Source organism: Mytilus californianus, unplaced genomic scaffold, assembly GCF_021869535.1.
Source record: "Mytilus californianus isolate M0D057914Y unplaced genomic scaffold, xbMytCali1.0.p SCAF_1, whole genome shotgun sequence".
In the NCBI taxonomy this organism is placed as follows: domain Eukaryota; kingdom Metazoa; phylum Mollusca; class Bivalvia; order Mytilida; family Mytilidae; genus Mytilus; species Mytilus californianus.
The window spans coordinates 108,950,023-108,956,511 of NW_026262581.1; the positions used below are offsets into that span (position 1 = coordinate 108,950,023).

At 32.0% G+C, this 6,489-nt stretch overlaps 1 long non-coding RNA gene across 1 annotated transcript; it reads left to right on the forward strand.

Annotated features, from left to right (window-relative positions):
• Nucleotides 1-1,716: 1,716 nt before the first annotated feature.
• LOC127730038 (uncharacterized) lies at nt 1,717-4,788 on the forward strand. Its single transcript, XR_007994940.1, has 3 exons — nt 1,717-1,906; nt 3,318-3,375; nt 4,695-4,788. It is a non-coding gene; the product is annotated as an uncharacterized LOC127730038 (long non-coding RNA).
• The last annotated feature ends 1,701 nt before the right edge of the window (nt 4,789-6,489 follow it).

Sequence of the window (6,489 nt, forward strand, 5' to 3'; positions counted from 1 at the left end):
GAGTTTTTGATTATTTTCTTATCTTAAAATCATAAAAAAAGTATTAAATGAGATCATATTTTGCTAATTTCTAATGCTATATTTTTAGGACAAAATAAACAATTTATCATGCATGAAATTATACTAATCCTCATGTTTAACTGTTCAAGCGTAACATTCTGTAGACAGAAACGAAAAACAACTCTATGACTTATAGTATATATCACATATCACATTGACCACCGGATCTCGTCAAGAACTTAACTACGAATCAATGTTTACAAATCGTTTAGATCATTGTGTGAAGATGGTAGGCGGGCAATTGTAACTCACATTTTGCATCATTTCTTCATCCGTTGTATGTGGTATACCTTGGAATGACATTGACGTCATATTCACGAGAATAGAGGCGAATGATACCAAAGGGACATTCAAACTCATAAGTCGAAAATAAATTGACAACGCCATGGCAAAAAAAGAGCAAAAAGACCAAAAGACAAATAATAGTAAACAAAACACAACATAGAAAACTGAACACTGAGCAACACGAACCCCACTAAAAACTAGGGTTGATCTCCGGTGCTTCGGAAGGGTAAGCAGATCCTGCTCCACATGCGGCACCCGTCATGTTGCAAATGTAAGTAAAAACCCGGTAATAAGTCTAAATCGGGAGGTGACATTAGGGGAAAAGAGGACGGCGTGTGGTAGCGACAATTGGAACGTATCCGTCGTCATCTGTGAAACATATATTCCATAACGGTCAATCTTCTTCTTCTTAGCATGTCATGTATGCCATATTCACAGGGACCTTTTTAATATAAATTAATTGACCATGTATTCACTTATATGAATACCTATTATTTATAATTAAAAGTATGTTTCATTTGAATTTGCTTCTATGCATCAACAATATGTTGAAAAGAGGTTCATAACGGTGAACTATTTTGTTGTATGAAATTGGAATTCAATCTATATTGTGTGTAAAATCAATTTTCAATATAAAGAAAAAAATGTGGAATGATTGCCAATGAGATGACTATCAATTGAAGAAAAACAAAGATGCGAACAATTACAGATCACTATAAGGCCTTCTACACTAAGCAAAACTTGTACCGTTTGCCCTTACAGATTTAAAAAAAAATTGAAATTAAACTGACATGACAACGCATAAATAGTGTTGGGACTTTTAACAAAAAAAAAAATCTCCATTGTATTGTCACTACTAAAAGAAAATAATAATTGTCAAGCAAATCATTAACACCTTATGATAAACTGTTGTCAGTTATAATGCATAAATTGCACATTCTATTCTTATCTCAAGAAATATGTATGTTTTTTATATAACAACGTATATTTTGACAGAAAAAGAATTGAGATATTTTGTCATTATATGTAAAAAAGCGTTTGAGGATATATTTATTTAGTGAATATGCAAACATAACTTCCATTGCAAACATATAAAAAGTAAAAACAAATTTATCAAATGTATAAAGAAATTGTTTTGATGAAGTTGTAATATTAATAACAATAGAAATAAGATTAATAATTATGATAATAACTAAAAAACCAGATATTTTACACATAAAATAAAACATAACTAAAAAGTTTTTGGTTCACTGTAAATCAAAGAAACTGCAATGTTTCGAGCAATTTCGACACTGGAAATTCTTGAAAAATATTATTTTGGAATATTTCAATTTGTTTATTTTAAAGGAAATATTTTCAAAAATGAAAAATTCGAATGTTCGCATCTCAAATTGTGCATTAAAAATCCAGAGCACTAAAAAAACATCATGCATGACATTATATTTCACCTAATATAAAATGATTCAAGCGAAACGTACATTAAACAGTATCGGAAAGCAACTCTATGGCAAATAGAACATATAAAATTGACAATCGGATATTGTCAAAAATTGAGCTGCAGGTCAGTGTTAATAAACCATAAGATCTTAAGCTTCGTTTGGTTGTTATGTTTTTTTCTATTGCTGTATAATCAATATTTCCGATAAGTCGTTAACATGGTTTTATAGCTACGGAAAAAGTTAACAAGGAATAAAGTATATTTCTCGAATATTGATGCATATTACCACTTGTTGAATATCAGTTCTACTCGCAAACTTATGTACTAGCAATTCTACTGAATGATATATACCAATAAGATACCATTTATCCATCATTCTTATGTGGCGATGCAAGATAAACCATTGTTACTCCCACTTTGCAATCATTTCGTCGTCCGTGGTATAAAAAAGCCAAGAACAAAAATACCGAAATCAAAGGCAAATTCAAAAAGGGGAAGTCAATAAAAACTGACCAATTCAAACGCATTCAATCAACGGAACAAGTGAAAAACAACTGCCATATTCCTGACTTGGTACAGGCATTTTCCGCAGAAAATGATTGGTTAGGCCTGGTTTTATAGTTAGCTAAACCTCCCACTTGTATGACAGTTGTAGTTCCGTTATATTGACAACATTGGGTGAGCAACTAAAAAATCCATTATAGGTTAATGTGACAAAAATGGGTTCTTGCAGCCAAAACTGTGTAAAGACACATAAAAGACATAAAACACAATAATGAAAAAACAAATTCAAACAAACATACAAATTAATCTAACAAAGACGGCAACAAAAAAGGTGTAGTAGGTAGTAATAATGTCATCATAGATGCGAGGAATAAAATTGTGTACGCCAGACGCGCGTATCGTCTACAAAAGACTCATCAGTGACGTAAATTTGACAATGGCGTAAAAATAAAGTTTTTGTCGTTGATCGTACATACCGTTTAAAGTATACACTTTCTCCAGAAAGTAAAATTTAGGTAAATATAAACATAAGGGTAAACAAAATAGAAACAACACTGTAAAAACCATTTGTGTCCAAATCGCACCTCATGACACACCTGCACCAGGAATGCTCAAAGTTAAAAAGGGAAAAACCCGATGACAGGATGCATAAATACCGAGTCACGTCAAAAGTCATACGACCAAAAGAAAAAAAATTGCACGAAGACAAATAACGGGGAAACTAATGTAAAATAAAAAGATACAAAACTTCAACACCTAGAATCTATAACCCAAGACCATCTTGTACTATTTGTGAAGTAGACACTGAATATTTATCTATAAGGTCTTGGTACTTTCCGATGAACTTTTTTATTAAGGGTGGAAAAATCGAAGGTTTTGATAGAATTTATTTCAAAAAATTATCGAGATTTAAGATTTTCCAGAAGTTCTTTTGATTCATAAGAATCCAAATATGTATCACAGTATTTCTGTAATCCCTCTTTCACTGCAGACACAGTTTTATTTAATCTAACGGACAATCCCTTTGTAGAACACGCAGATGAGCCGGAAATGTACCGAGTACCGTGTACTTGCGGAGTCTTGTGAAGGTAAGATATCCAATATAAATAAGGTAAGTCCTCAGAGTTTTTGTTCCTTGAAATATTCAATGAGGCGATGAAGGACTTGTGGTTTGCTAAGATCTCATCTAATGGTTACGTTTTCGTACGTGGGATTACCCAAGTGTTTATTTATTCGTAAATCTTTGATAAGACACTCGTAGTAATAGGATTAACACACAAAACAATACGTTTGAAGGTCTGTCCACAGGAACAACACCATATTTGTCGTGAAGAGACTTCAAACATTTCACAGCTGTTTTGTATCTGAATATGGACTAAGGTGGAACATTTACACAGTTTTTCAACATGTGGATTCTTCGTTTTATCAACGATCTAATTGTTTTAACCCCTTCTGAGAGAGTGTTTAGTTCAACCTGACGTCATATTAACACACTGCAGAAAATATTTACACCATCTTCACCTCTTTAACTCCTTATAACTCTTTTATCATTTAAAAATCTAATTCAATTGATGAGGTGTATACAGAATTAATGAGAGGTGGAATGCTTGCCATTGATACCGAATGACAAAGTTGTGAATAGTTATAGTTCACCGTACGCCCTTCAAAATAGTGCATAACTCATACCGTAAGTCCTTACAGTTGGGAGGATTTTTTTTAATCAGACTATGACATGACAAAGTGCAAATATTTTTGCGTTTACTAAAAATAATCGTGGATGTTTTGCCATTACTTTACGAAAAGTCATTATTGTTTAGCAATTACTATACACCTTATAAAATACTACAGTTGGTTAGAATGCATCAATTGCACCTTCTATGAATATTTCAAGAAATCGTTAAAATGGCTTTTCGGAAAATGTTTTTATAAGGAAACTTCATTTATTTCAACTGGAAAAGTGGTGAGAGAAGTCGTTTCTTTTTTAGCGTTTGCGGGAGTCTGTTTTTTTAAAACTGATGCAAACATAAATTTTTCAAACATATAAAAGGTAAAAACAAATTCATCTATTTATTTAGAAAAAAGTATTAATAATAATAAGGGTAAAACAATTAATAATTATCATGAAAATTTTTAAAAAAATCATTTATTTTCTATCTTTCAAAAACATATTCTTTCAAAAACACAAAAAAGTATTTGTTTCACTAGTAAACTAAGAAATGCAATGGTTCGTTCAAATTGTAAACAGAAAATTCATTGAAAATTTTATTTTCGATTATATTTTGCTAATTTTTAAGGACATATCTTCACGACAAATTAAAAAATGTCGCTTGTTCGCCTAATGTCTGTCAAGATCATTAGCATTTAACACTAAATACATGCATGAAATAACATATCAGTTAATATATAGTTGATCAAGCGTAACCTACAGTAAACAGAAACGAAAAACAACTCTATGGCGAAGACTATATACAAACTGACCATTGGATCTTTGTAAGAATTAAATACAGGTCAGTGTTCATAAATCATAATATTTTGAACCGTGTTGATTTGCCATGATCTTTTTTTATTGCAATCAAGACAATATGTCCGAAAAGTCGTTTAAATGGTTCTTTTCCTACTTCAAACGTTTACAAAAAATAAAGTATATTGCTCGAAAATTGATAAATAATGAAAATTGTAGACTATCAGGTGTATATCAGCAAATAAGGTCACCGTTGGCAATCATTTTGTGTGACAATGGTAAAGGAGCAGTTGTTACTAGAAATAAGAAGATGTGGTATGAGTGTCGATAAGACAACTCTCCATCCAAGTCACAATGTGTAAAAAGTAAACAATTATAGGTCAAAGTACGGTCTTCAACACGGAACCTTGGCTCACACCGAACAGCAAGCTATGAAGGGCCCCAAAAGGACTAGTGTAAAACAATTCAAACAGAAAACCAACGGTCTAATCAATATAAAAAACCAGAAACGAGAAACACTTATGAACCACATCAACCAACGACAAACTCTGAAACAGGTTCCTGACTAAGGACAGGTGCAAACAAATGCAGCAGGTTTAAACGTTTTAACAGGCGCCAACCTGCACCCTAACCTGAAATAGTAGTGTAACATTACAACATAGAAAGACTTAATACAATATCAATTGAAATGGCTTAACTCAATCAAAAAGACATGACAGGGTATCTACACGTCTCAATCTTCAAAATCGCTTATCTAAAAATACTACCATCGCTAACATTTTTAACAATAAAAATCGTGGTTACCCTTCTATCGATAAGTGTCATGCCAAAAATGACTTACATGTACCCGTCTTTCCACCAACAATACGGTAAGGTCCACGTTTAATGGTCGCACATTTTCTTTAAATTTTGAAACTGATATAACTTGAAAAACAAACAGTATAATTTATTTACTCACATGAAACAAACCGGGATGCGGTATTCAGTACGTAGGTGAAACTGGACGATATTTATCTAAACGCACTCAAGAACATCTGTATCGTTTTAAAAGACCCGATAAATTCAAAAGTATCATTTATCAACACCTTAAGAAGCACAATCATCCTATTAAATATTTAGCAGTTCAACCTTTAGAAGTAGTAAATAAGCAGCCTGGTGAATCTCATTCAAAGTTTGTACGATCGCGGAAAATAATTGAATTAAATTGGATTAAAAAATTACAGACAGTCTACCCTCTCGGTCTTAATGATAATATCATGGGAATTGGTAATATATCAAGAACCAATTCTGTTAACATTTTGGATATAGTTTCTAAAACTGTTCGTAAAAACCGTTCTCATGGTCGGAGAAAAAATCGCAATCAAAGAAAATTTCGGACCAATCATACCAATATTTCGGACCTAATTTCTATTTCAAAAAACAACGGCAGACATTATCTGTTAACAAAGCTCTGTTCATTACCGGTTAATAAGTTAAATAAAATTTTAGAGGATTGCAACACAATTTCATATAGCAGTCCTAAGTATGAAATCGTTCAAATTATAATGGCATATTGTTATTCTAAACTGTTTCCCAAAATTGATCGCCCTGAAGATCATAAAAAACAGTTTATTAAAATAAAGTATGTCAATAAAGGTTTTGATTTTGTAAATATTGCCGGTATTTTTAACGACCATTCTGTTAAAGAACAGATTCCGGGATATTTTGATAATACTGAGCTCCCTCTTATTTGTTATATTTA